The 13,486-nt window shown below is 31.1% G+C and overlaps 1 long non-coding RNA gene across 1 annotated transcript; it reads right to left on the bottom strand.

The window, feature by feature from the left end:
* Positions 1-997: 997 nt before the first annotated feature.
* LOC147801951 (uncharacterized) lies at positions 998-13,213 on the bottom strand. Its single transcript, XR_015430433.1, has 3 exons — positions 12,985-13,213; positions 8,963-9,150; positions 998-2,232 (listed from the first exon to the last, which is right to left on the bottom strand). It is a non-coding gene; the product is annotated as an uncharacterized LOC147801951 (long non-coding RNA).
* Between the last annotated feature and the right edge of the window lie 273 nt (positions 13,214-13,486).

Here is a 13,486-nt window from a genome sequence, read left to right as displayed (position 1 = left end):
GCAGCACCAATCCTCTGATTTTCTCTAGTGACGTCACTTTGGCGCAAAGCTCGCACTTTTACTTCAAGAACGGAGCGTTCAGCCTTACTAGCACTAACTAATACTGGATCTTTTCTTTTTGCGAGATATTCTAAGACATTTGTTATTTTCTATAATGACTTTCCTCAGTTTTTGCAGTGAATTTACAAGAATTTAAAACTATTATCGAAATGCCAGTTTGCGCGATTGCAACTTGCAAAAATTCTGATAGAAAAACAAAAGGAAAAAATATAATTTTCCGCGTGTTCCCTAAAGTAAATGAACAACTATGTAAGGAATGGATTCCGAAATGACACAGTTAATATAAAACAAGCAATACGTTTATTCTGTCGTTAAGAACTCTTATAAAAATTCATTATATAAATAGAAACCACCTCGTTACTTCAAAAAGAAAGGCAGGTGAAAAGAATTAAAAAATGGATAAAGTCAAAGAAAATTAAAATGTAAATAAAAAGTATAAATAAAATTATAGTATATAGTTGAAATTCTCCTAATTTCATAACAGATTCTTTAATGTAGTTATTCCACATATTTATGATTTTTTTTAAAAATTATATTCTCTTAAATTAAATATCTATAAATTATATAGTAAATTTAAATATCTGTAAACAATTGTAAAATTTCTAATGTCATTATGAACCTATATTATTTTGTTTCAGTAATTAGCGTTTAAGGTTGATGTTTCCTAATAATTAAGTATGAACAAATTGCTATTAACGACATATTTTAAAATCAGGGATTCTAAATTTAACTCAACTTAATCGTTATAAAAGAATATGTAGATAAAAAAGTGTCAATATATGCTTTCATTTTTCTTAATAATTCAAGTTAAAACTGAACTTTTTAAAATAAAGTATTTATAATGTCATTTTCGCCAACTAGTAAAAAGTTTTTATAAATTTTAAAATAGCATTTTTTTAAATATAATAACCAAGAAAGTTTTTTTTGAACTATGTTTATGAACGGAAATAATGTGTTAATTACGTAAAGTTTGAAGGCTCATAACCAGAAAAAGTCTAACTTATTTTTACAAAGAGAAAGATGCAAAGTTATCATAATATCTTTGCTTGCGATCTCCGAGATGTGTGGACACAGTGACGTCATGAGGAGGGAAATCGTAGCTTCAGCTCTAAGAGCAGAGTGAACTAGCCCTTCTATTCTCTTTAGCCCTGGTGGTAACCAGCACAACTATAAAGAATCGCCAATGACAGAATACTGATTCTTTAAACCGCTTGCGTATTGGCTACACACGAAAAACTCATCAACAGCTTTTTCTAAATGAACCAGAAGGCACCAATTGTAAAGAACATTTAACTGTTATGCATATTTTAATCGAGTGCAGAAAATTTAAAAACCAGAGACTACGTCATTTTGGTAGCTTCCATCAGTCATTAATTTCATCCAGCACTCAGTCTAACATTTTCTCATATCTTAAGGACATTGGTATTTATACATCTAACTAGTTTTAAAACCAAAACAGATTTGTGAACCTAGTTGTAAAATGTCTTATTAGTTGGAGGCGCGATATAGCCAAAACTGGCTCTGGCTCAAAAAAACTCAAATCAAATCAACCTCAGTGAAAATTGGTGACAATATAAGAACTCCAAAGTTTCTGTCGGAGCTAGTTTCCACGGTGACCTGAATATTTTTATCGAAATGCGCCTTAATGTTTTGTATTCCAAAGAGCTTAATTACAGAGGCTTTACTTCATCACGCTGCTCTCGAGTTTCCTAGCAAGTGATGGGAACAGTTTTCGTATCGCTGATACACCTGCCAAAATTATCACCACGCTGTGGTGACTTCCGGGGAGTAGTTCACAAGACACTTACAAAAAATACAAAAAAAGAAACCAACTCAAAGAGCCATATATCCGTCAGATCTCTACATATATTTTTTCAACTTTGGATTACCTTTGGCTCCTTTGCAAACGTAGTTGGCGTGAAAAGGTACCAAAGCGTGAAAGAATCAAGTGATATACTCTAACTCATTCTACGCGAATGATGATAAATGACGGAAGCTATGATAAATCATTTTTGAAAATGTAAAAATGTACTTATCTATTTCCGGCTCAATCCTCTGCTGCATGAAGTCAGTCTTGCCAGTCCGTCATAAGGTTTGGCCTGGGGTCATTGTGGCCCCCCATTAAACGTGGTATGATGGAACTTGAGATGATATACTTGTGGTCCTTCGATCCTAGAAATGAAGGTGGAAAATTAATACGTGGAGACATTACCCAAGTAAACATCATGGTTAAGATTGCGCATAGAAATTGAAATAAGAGTATAGGAAAAAAAACTATAATTCATGAGAGCCATAAATAAAATAATGACGTCTTCGCTAAACGAAATCAACGAATAAATTGCTAATATACAGTCGGACTTCTATTTAACGAACTTCCATTTTGCGAATTTCTCTATTTTGTGATTTTTTTCTTTTGAGGAACAAAGAACATTTTGGAAATTTCTTCGCAAAATAACTTCCAAATCGCGAAATGAATTTTCTATTTAACGAACTTTTCTTTAAGATCCGCTTTCCCTATTTCCCAAAATATTTCAGAACATTTCAAACTTATTAACGTATTTTATGGGGGAAATGACCTTGAATTGATTTTCACAGCCACTTAACTTTCAGAGAAAGCAGTAAGGTCTCCTTTTATTCGCATTTCATACAGGAATATATACGAAAAATCAATTTAAGAGAAAGCATAGCAAAATTTTTTAAAGCATGGAACTATGATGTTACAGATCGTACTATTCATAACAGTTTTGCTAAAGAAGAATTCTTAGTCAGAGTGGAAAATTTGGAAAGTGCGGAGGACTAAGATGACATTTCCTTAGAAGAACTTTAAAAAAATGCAGGTACTGGTAAGAGAAAACCACGAAATTAACAATGTTGCACTGATCAATGATTTTCTTTTTATTGATTCTGTAGTTGCAACCACAGAAACATTAATTGAATTGGATATTTTAGATAATTTAAAAAACAAAAACAAAACAGCAATAAATTGTGAGGAATAGGAAGATGAAGACGGAAATGATGAAGAAATCACCAAACCTTCACATGATGAAATCATTTGAAATAATTCGATAGTGGATATTATTTTTCACGATAAAAGGTGTATCAATTGTTATTTTAATTCTGTATAGTGTTTATGAATTTAAAACATGTTTTGTGTTGTTTAAGTAATTCTAATGGTGATTATTCTATTTAATGAATTTTCTACGTAACGAATTTTTGACCGGGATTTAGCAACTTCGTTAAATAGAGGTTCGACTGTAATTTTCATTTCGTATTCAATGTAGATTGAGTCCTCCATAAAATGCATCGCTTATTCAAATATTTGTTCGCCAACAAAATATATCGTCAGTTCAACTTTGGCCGCTTTGTTATTTTGCCATAAACAGTTTCACTATTTACGCACCATTGAGTTTTACTCAAATGGTCATTATTGCATCACTTGTAAAAAAGATTGATCTCAGGGAGAAGTTTTACTATGAGATCATTCTTTTCTTTATAGAAACACAAAATATAACAAAAAATCAATTTACAGAATTAAAAAGACAAACTATTTTTTTTTTCAGTTTAAATAGGGTTTATATTTGGTTTATTTAAAACTACGGATTAAATAATAATTTACGTCCCAACTTAAACAGTGCGTAGCCAGATTTTTCAACAAAAAATAAACACCTTTTAAATACTTTTTAAGCACAAAATTTTTTTAATCACTTTCTGAAAAGAAATTCATAATTAGGATCTGTGCTGCAATAAAAATTATTTTTTTTCTATCGTTTAAAGTTCTTAATTTAATAACATAACATCAATAAAATTCACAAACATTTCACATAAGATTTCTCAAAAAGATTTCAAACATCACATACTCAGCTAACTGACTAGTTTCTATAATAAATAATAATTTATTTTAAACTATTTTCGGTAATAAATAATAGTTTATTAAACTAGTTTCTATAATAAATAATTATTTATTTTAAATTAGTTTCAGTAATAAATAATAATTCATTTTAAACTAGTTTCTACAATAAATAAAAATTTATTTTAAACTAGTTTCTATGATAAATAATAATTTATTTGAAACTAATTTCTATGATAAATAATAATTTATTTTAAACTAGTTTCTATAATAAATAATAATTGATTTTAAACTAGTTTCGATAATAAACAATAATTTATCAAACTAGTTTCTATAATAAACAATAATTTATCAAACTAGTTTCTATAATAAATAATAATTTATTTTAAATTTAGTTTCTATGATAAATAACAACTCGTGTCTGATAAATATTTCAGTGAACATTGCGAAAATCATGCATTTTTTGTAATTTCGAGCGGCAATGAAAACACGGCAAGGAAAAAATCCTTTGTTAAAAGATAAAAAATTAAACACTTTTAACAAACCCTGAATAAAAAAGAACCTTTAAGGGCTTTTAAAAAAATGTAAATCAAAAATAAGCATCTTTAAGCCCTTTTTCAAAACGCAACACAACCTGATAAATAACTAAACCTTTGCAAAGTTTAATGATCATTAACGACCATTTTCAATAAACAATTCAAAATATTGTCATTTCATGTCAGATCAGGTTTAATCCGTGCCCTTCGACTTTAACAAAATTTAGTAAATGTGAAAGCACATAATTAAGTAAGTAATTCCAACGATTTTTAATTATTTTTTTTACTTGAAAATCATCTAAGTAATGAACTCAAGTACAAAGTTCTTTCAAAGCTATAAAATGGCAAACTTTCATGGATATAAATGATTGCAACTTTTTTTCAAGGGATATACCGAGTACCGAAATATCGTTGGGTCGCGGAAAAAATCGAATCTTCTACCTAACCGGTTCTGGGTACCCAGTAAAAATTTTATTTGTAACCGGACCGATTCCGTGTACCTGGTCAAATTTTAATTTATAACTCGATCGGTTCAGGGTACCCGACTTCTCATGAAAACATTTATGCATACAATACACATCAATAAAGGGTCGCGGAGGCTCAGGGGATAGAGCACTCGCCTCCCAACGAGGTGAACAGGGTTGAAATCCCAGCGGTGGCTGATAGATACGAATTCCGCACCTGACTCACCCCTACCACAGTGCTAACGTAAAATATCTTGAGTGGTCTCTAGTCTATCATGTATAGACTAGACTCCCCTTGACGTCAAGCCAACCGTGGGAGTCTTTAGTGGTTTTACTCTCCATGAAACGCAAATGAGGGTTAGTTCCATCAAAAAAATCCTCCGCTGAAAGCAAATGTCTTCCAATACTTAATCCAGGAGTTCCATTGTTTGGGTTCAAAAGTACAAAGCTACGGAGTTGAACATTAGTAGTCGTAAACTGTTCAACGACGGTTACAAAATAAAATATAAAAATCGTAGAATTTTCTGTCGAATTAATATTTTTCAAGATGGAGTTCTAAGGAAGTTTATCATGCACGTATATAAAAAGGAAAAAAAATTTTAAAAAATTAATTTAAAAAAAAGGTTTCTAAAAAAATTTGAGATGAGTGGATGATGAACCTAAATCTTTGCTTTGAAATAGAGACATTTCGACTTAATGTCGACTTAATGATTAAATTTTTAATTAAATTTATATGAATTTTCATAGCATTTTTTATGCGGCTTCTGTTAAACGTAGGATATTTTAAAAAATATTTTAATACTATGATGATATATGAAAGGAAAAACGTTTCATTTGTCAGCGTTTAATTTTTATCAAACTATAACATCTTATATAACATAACTTAAATGCCATGATACCTAACTTAATAACAATCTCTAACTTTTCGCTACTCTGTGAGAAATTATACGTGACCTGATGTTGAGCAGAAGATTCCTATTGTGGTTTCATAATTCCCAATGTTGCATAACATAATTCTGTGCCCCATAATTTGAACCCCGTAACTTGAAGTCCCATAATTTGAATTTTAAATCCCTAAAAGTTAAATCCTTGATCAAGCAACAAACAAGGGATAAATTTACTTGATTAAAAACTTCATTCGCATCAAAAATATATGAATTGGAAATATAATAGTCGACGTGCTTCAAAAATTGGTGCCCATTTTTAAGACTTTCCAGACGTGAATGAGAAGAAACAAAACTGATCTTTGACAGAGCGTGGAAATTCATTTTAAACTGAGTCGCCTCTCTCGGTCACTGCGGTTTTTCTTGCTCTGCAGGGGTCTGTTTAGAAGAAATTTGGGTCCGTTAACGGACCCTTCACGAAATACCTTTTCATAAAAACGGACCCTTCACAAAATGATTTTTCTTTTAATCGGACCCTTCACAAATTTGTTCATCTTCATTATTGTTTTGTTAATCGAATAAACCCTTCCCAGGAAGAAAGACAGATGTACACAAACTAAATTTTGTCTTCCGCAGACGCTTCTTCCTTTATTCGTACGAAAAGAATATTCTGCGTTCAGCAGTATAGGCTAAATACCAAATATTTATATGTTGCATCACTAATTGAGTAGCTGCAATTGCTCTTTATTTTTTAAAATTTAATTTTTTTAATTATAATTTTACAGTGTTGAGCATAATCTTGTATGCCTTCACAATTTAAAAACTCCTTGAAAAAGTTGTTTTTGCAATAACGGACCCTATATGCAAAAATTCACAAAAGCAGGACCCAGGTTGAAAGAATGTGACTTAACGTTTATTTTATATTCACAAATTACGAGTCATTTTTTCACAATTTTGCAAAAACGGACCTTTCACAAAATGTCAGGACGGACCCGTGCTCTGTTTTCCTCCTTATTTTCCTAACTCTCTGGGCCACCATGGTTTCCTCAGTTCTGTTTTTCACATTTATTTTTTTACTTTTCGTTGGCAACTTTATGTTTTATATTTCAAATCACTTCTCCTTCACGTCTTGAAAATGGGCCCAAATTTTTGAGAGCTCCGAACATGCGACTATTACTTCCGATTTGTGTATTTTTGAACCAAATGAAGTTTTTAATCAAGTAATGTGTTTCAGCTTCTTAGGATTATTTAATAAGTTTGTTCTCATTAAAAACATTTTGTACGAAACTAACGTAAGGGGATGGTATCTTCAATATAAATGTAAGCAACAAACTATCTCTAGCTCTTGAAAGCACACGTTAGAAAGCACAGAGCTGCTTACTACAGCTCATTCTGCAAGGTGATATTTTCAAGCAAATAATTTTGTTTTTGATGAAAAGAATTAAATTGTATAATTTCTGAGCTCAAATCAGCAGTATTTCATAAGATATTAATGATATTAAGCAATTCTGGGGAGTTTGAAGTCAAAATTTGTTTTAGTTATTTAGAGATGTATTGTTAAAAAAGGTGACATGATTGAAAGATTTAGAAAGAACTAGCCTTTTGGCAGTTCTGATTTGATCACTTTTTACTTGATTTTGACCACTTTATACTTTGTATTGGGAGAAATTTACCTTCGCGGAGGACATTTTAAAGGAACTAATACGCATTTGCGTTACATGGAGCAAGACCACGAGAAACTCCCACGGTTAGCCTTACGGCAAGGGGACTCTAATCCATAATCCGTCTATTACTGAGGATATTTTTGCGCCAGGATATTTTTGGTCGGGGAAAGCCGGAGGCGGATTCATATCGGTCAACTGTCGCTGGAATTCGAACTCTGTTCACCTCATTGGAAGGCGAACGCTCTATCCCCTGAGCCATCACGCCTCTAGTTAGTTTATTTTATTTTATTTTACAGCCGGCGTTGAACCGCTGACCCAAATTTTGGGTTTACGACCCCTAACCAGCATTTGCGTTACATGGAGAGGAAAAGCACGAAAACCTCCCATGGATAGTCTGATGGCAAGGGGACTCTAACCCTGGATCCGTCTACCACTGATGGTATTTTACGTCAGCACTGCGGTCTTTGCGAGCTGCGTGCGGAATTTGTATTGACCTGCCATGGCAGAGATTCGAACCCGGCTCAAATCGTTGGAAGGCAAAAGCTCTATCCCCCGAGCTTCCACGGCTCATACCCGTTTGATTTGATTTTATTTTATAACCGTCGTTGAACAGCCCGACCCAATTTTCGGGTTTACGACTACTGTTGCTCAACTCCGTAGCCTTGTAATTTTGAACCCAATCCAGAAGACAAGGGAACTCCTGGATCGAGTATTGGGAGAAAAAATTTGCCTTCGTGGAGGACCTTTTGATGGACCGATCTCGCATTTGCGTTACTTGGAGAGGAAAACCACGAAAACCTCCCACGATTAGTCTGACGGCAAGGGGAATCTAGCCCGTGATCTGTCTACCACTGAGGTTATTTAACTTCAGAACTGTGGTCGGTACAAGCAGGATGCGGAATTCGTATCGACCAGACATCACTGTGATTCGAACCAGATTCATCTCATTGGAAGACGAACGCTATGAGTCATTGCGACTCTAGTTCGTTTATTATTTAATTTTATTTTATTACCGTCGTTAACAGCCGAACCAAAAATAGATGTTTTTAAATGAAAAATCCCCAATATCGAAAAAAAATTAATAAATAAATTTAAAAGTATGGATTTATCTTTCTCAGTACACGGCCTAGTAAAACTTTCAACTTACAAAATCGCATACTTGTCTGAAAAAATATAAACTGCCTTTAGATTCCATAGTTAAAATAGCCAAAAAATATTGAATTTTCAGCATTAAATTTAGATGTCAACAGGAACTAATTGTTTGCATTTTTTAAAAAATTCGTTCTATTTTCGTCTTAGTTTTAAGGTCAACTTTAAGCAGTAAACTAAAAATTGAATCGGCTGTTCAACGACTAATATAATACTTCCAAAAAATATCCTAATTCAGTAAATGTTCAGGTATATCCTCGCGTTATTAAAATCCGAAATAAAACTAAATCTTTAACTGAAAAATTATTTAAGCATTCAACAAAGTCAGGAAATATGAGAAAAATAAAAGATTACTTACTTGCAAATGGAAGATAAACTACGGATAAACTACTCCCACAAAACTACGGATAAACTATTCTCATACTCATATGTGATGGTTATCTTAGCATCAGCCTCGCTAGGGGCTCTAACTAATTCATCTGAGTGGTGATAAACTATTCCCACAAAACTACGAATCTTTACTCCTTTGGATTACTCTAGCAGCAACTGAAAAGAAAAAAGATTTTTTTTTCAGAACACGGAACATCCGAAAGATTTAAGAGAGAAAATGCAAATTAAGATCCTTACGGGTTTTCGATTCGCTGAAACTTAGTGACGCAATATAGACGTCACTCATTAGAAAATGAAAGCACCTACGTACTATCTTGTTTACAATCGTAGTTGCAAATTCGAACTTTTATGCATCTCGTCAAATCTAATTTAAAAGGGAAGCAATCTTACAACTTTTAAACAAAATTTCTTTTAAAATTCTCTTTCTTTGAAAAATTTACGAACTGTTTTTTAAGAACTTTTACTCAACGTGTGTTTCATTAAAGTTTTTTTAAAATAAAAATAGAGTTCATTTATTAAATGCTTAACTTATTTATTTTTTCTTTCTATGATAGAATTATAGATTACATCTTTCAAAACCAGACGTGTGTTTTGTGCTAGAAATTAAAATTTATTTAGACCAATGTTTTAATAAATTTTATGAAGAAACCTATCTTATACAACACTAGCTACTTTTTTAAATGAACAGTTGTACACACAACTTTTTTTTCAAGTAAAAAATGTATATAATTCATTTTTATTATTCAAATGTAGATAGCATTAAAAGTAAATTGTTTCTTTATTTTAAAGAGACTCGTTAAATTGTTTCTTTCTCTTCTTAATATACAATCGGACTTCTATTTAACGAACTTCCATTTTGCAAATTTCTCTATTATGCTATTTTTTTTTCTTTTGGAGGAACAAAGAACTTTTTAGAAATTTATTCTAGAAAAAACTTCCCAAATTGCGAAGTGAATAACGAACTTTTCTTTGATATGAACTTTCCCTATTCCCCGAAATATTTCAAAACATTTTAAACTTGTTAACGGATTTTATTGGGGAAATGACCTTGAATTGTTTCTCGTAGCCATTTGACTTTTAGAGAGACTAGTGAAATCTTTTTCAACCTTTGTTTGCATTTCAAACGATAAAAACAGACAAAACTAGCGGATTTTAACAGTAATAATTAAACTTAAGAATGCATGTGGTAATGAACGTTTAAGATTACTTTCGCAAAAAATGCAGCTTTAATTTTATACATAAATTTAACTTCTTTGCAGATTTCCTTTATGGTTATGATTTAAATAATAAATAGTAGTTACTAAAGATAAAGATGTATCCTTTGTTATCTCACTTATGCCTAGTGTTTATGAATTTAAAACCTGTTTTGTGCTGTTTAAGTATTTCAACAGGTGATTTTCTATGGAACTAATTTTCCATGTAACGAACTTATTATCGGGATTAAGAGACTTCGTTAAATAGAGGTCAGACTGTAGTTATATTATGTCTAGTTTCTTTTTCCATCAGGTTTCAGAACAAAATGGTAACTAAACAAAAAGGCTTTCCTGATAGATTTAATATTTTCAAAGAATAGTTTCGAATATTAGATATTATAACATGATCAGGGATATTCCATAAGTCAGTTATTCAAAACATACTGCGTGTTTAACTATATTAAAACAAACTCTAGATTAACAGTAAATTAATATTCGTATACTTTTTGGCTCGGTTCTATTAATTTGTTTTTACAACGATTTTCTGAAAAATAATTTTTTTTTTTACAACGATTACTTATAAAACAAAGTTGTTTTTACAATTTTTTATAAATAAATCCAGGAGAGAGGGCTTAAAGACGAGACATTCTCCTAAATTTAATAAAATTAGCATAGAAATAATTAAACTAAGTTGTCGCTGAAACACAAGCATGGGAGTGGGGGACATTGGTTAAGAGCAAGTTCCTCCTAAATATTTAACTAACTTTTTCCATATCTTTTCTCATTCCCTCAAAAAAAAAACTCATTTTTATTCAATAAAGTAATTAAAAATTCCAGATACTTTATTTACAGTCCCTGGCCAAATTATTAGACGCACTGTAAGATTCTATATAAAATCTTAATTATCAAGTGATGCTCTATACAGCTTTATTGTTTTTACATGATTAAAACCGGTTTTCCCTTATTTACGTCCCTGTATCGTATTTATTAAATTAGACGATATATAATATAAATTCGACGATTGGATAAACTAGACGATATATTATATAAATAAAGAATATTATATCAGGTATTATGTTAATATATTAATAATTCGACCAAATCATGAGACACACTGTAGTTTTTTTAATAATGACATGTTTTGCAGTATAGGCAATACTTTTATATTTAAACATACATGCAATGAGTTTTATTCATGAGATTTTTTTATATACTTCCTCTCTGTATTTGTTTTTAACGTATTGCATTACAATGCTAACCAACTGTTACACGAACGTAAACAAGTGCAAACCGGTTTCAGTCGCTTGAAAACAATAAAGCTGTATAGTGTATCAACTGATAATTAAGATTTTACATAGAATCTTACAGTGCGTCTGATAATTTGGCCCGAGACTGTATGAGCAAATAACTGCACACATTGATTAGCTCCAGAAAATTGAAAAATGATATGAAAAGCATGCACCGAGGGCAAAAAAAGTGAACATCCTGAATAACTTTTGATCCAATAATCGAATTTCAACGTACTATTAGTCACTTATGAATTCGGATCTCAATCTTAAATATGCAAATTAATTCGTGCAGACGATGTTTTTTGTTACGAAACCAGACACAAATAACATACTTTCTCTAAATAAACATGCGATGCGATGGGTAAAATTAAAAAAGTTGAACAAAATCGGTCGAATTGTTCCTAGAAAAACTAATTTAAAAATACGACGTTTTTTAAAATTTAGCTTTTCAGGATCTACTCGACCGATATCGCTATAATTTTTGTATTCTGCTAAGAAAAATTTTATTTTTAAAGATAATGTAAAATTTGTATTCTTTTCTCTTCAAAATATTTTTTAACTATTATTAAATAAAATAATAAAAAATATTATATCTTTACTAACATTTATTTTTTCATCTTAGAATAAAAGAGGTGGATATCTTAGGATATTGGACATCTTAGGACATTAATATATCTTAGGATAAACAAATTTTTCCGCAAATGCGGATATTTGATCCCGACATTTTTGGGGATATTTTTTTTATACATAACGTCGTTGAACTGTCGACCCAATTTAGGTTTTACGACTACTAATGTTCAACTCCGTAACCTTGTAATTTTGAACCCAATCTGGAAGACAAGGGATCTCCTGAATCAAGTATAGGGAAAAATTTGCCTTCGTGGAATACTTTTTGAAAAACTAACCCGCATTTACGTTATGGGGAGAGAAAAACCACAAAATATTCCAGCCTGACAGCAAGGGGACTTTCACCCATGATCCGTCTACCACTGAGGACATTTTACCTCAACACTGTGGTCAGTGCGAGCCGGGTGCAGAATTCAAACCGACCAGCTATCGTTGGTATCGAACCAGAGTCACCTCATTAGGAAACAAGCGTCCTATCCCCTGAGCCACCATGGCTCATATGTAAGGGATAGTCACAATTTGGGAAATATTATTCCCATAGTTTAATCAAGAGAGAGATCCAAAGTTTGAATTTTAATGTAAAGTTTATTTTCTGCTTATTTCGTCTTATCTCGAGAAGTTTTTAAGCTAATTGAAAACTTTTTGCTCACTATTATAAAATTCTTTTCCATGCTAAAAATAACTTTTAGTCGATATTTATTATTTTTAACATTTAATTTAATAATAGGAATTGTAATTTAATTTTGAACTATAATTTCAATCAAAACTATTGATATAAACATATACAATTATTAACTTAAACAGTTATAAAATAAAAATTTTAGATATATAAACAATTAGAAAAATCTATCATAATTGTAACAATGAAAATGGAAACTTACCTACTTGTGCATCGCCAGTTTTAACGAAAATTTAAAGCCAACCTTGCAAGTGGAATTTCAAAAAAGCCTTAATCATTTGTGAGATTTAACATATTTATAAACTTACTGATTATCAAATTTTTATGAAATTCCCACGATTACAGTAATAAATCACATAATCATCACGTGAAATAACTGAGATTTAATATCTTCAAACTAGAAACTATCGAAGCTTTTACAATTTACTACTCAACTAGACGAGAAAGAATAATAATTTGTTTTCCTAGGGTTGCTATAATCTAATATCATTTTCGCATAAATATAGTTATTTCGAATTTTCCGGACGAAAGTCGCCAATTCAAAATTCGCCAACTAAAAAAGTTTGAACTAAATATTACAAAACATATTTTAAAATCTAGATTTTCTTGAAGTATATTACAATAAGCTTTACCATTTTAAAAAATACTGACCTAAATCAGAGCTTTATACAATAAAGATATATTTTACAACACATTTTTATTGT

The sequence above is a fragment of the Parasteatoda tepidariorum genome, chromosome 11 (assembly GCF_982258835.1).
Source record: "Parasteatoda tepidariorum strain Cologne lab strain chromosome 11, Ptep-v5.0, whole genome shotgun sequence".
NCBI lineage: Eukaryota > Metazoa > Arthropoda > Arachnida > Araneae > Theridiidae > Parasteatoda > Parasteatoda tepidariorum.
Note: the sequence above shows the minus strand (reverse complement) of the source record. Positions and strands in the feature narration are given on the sequence as shown.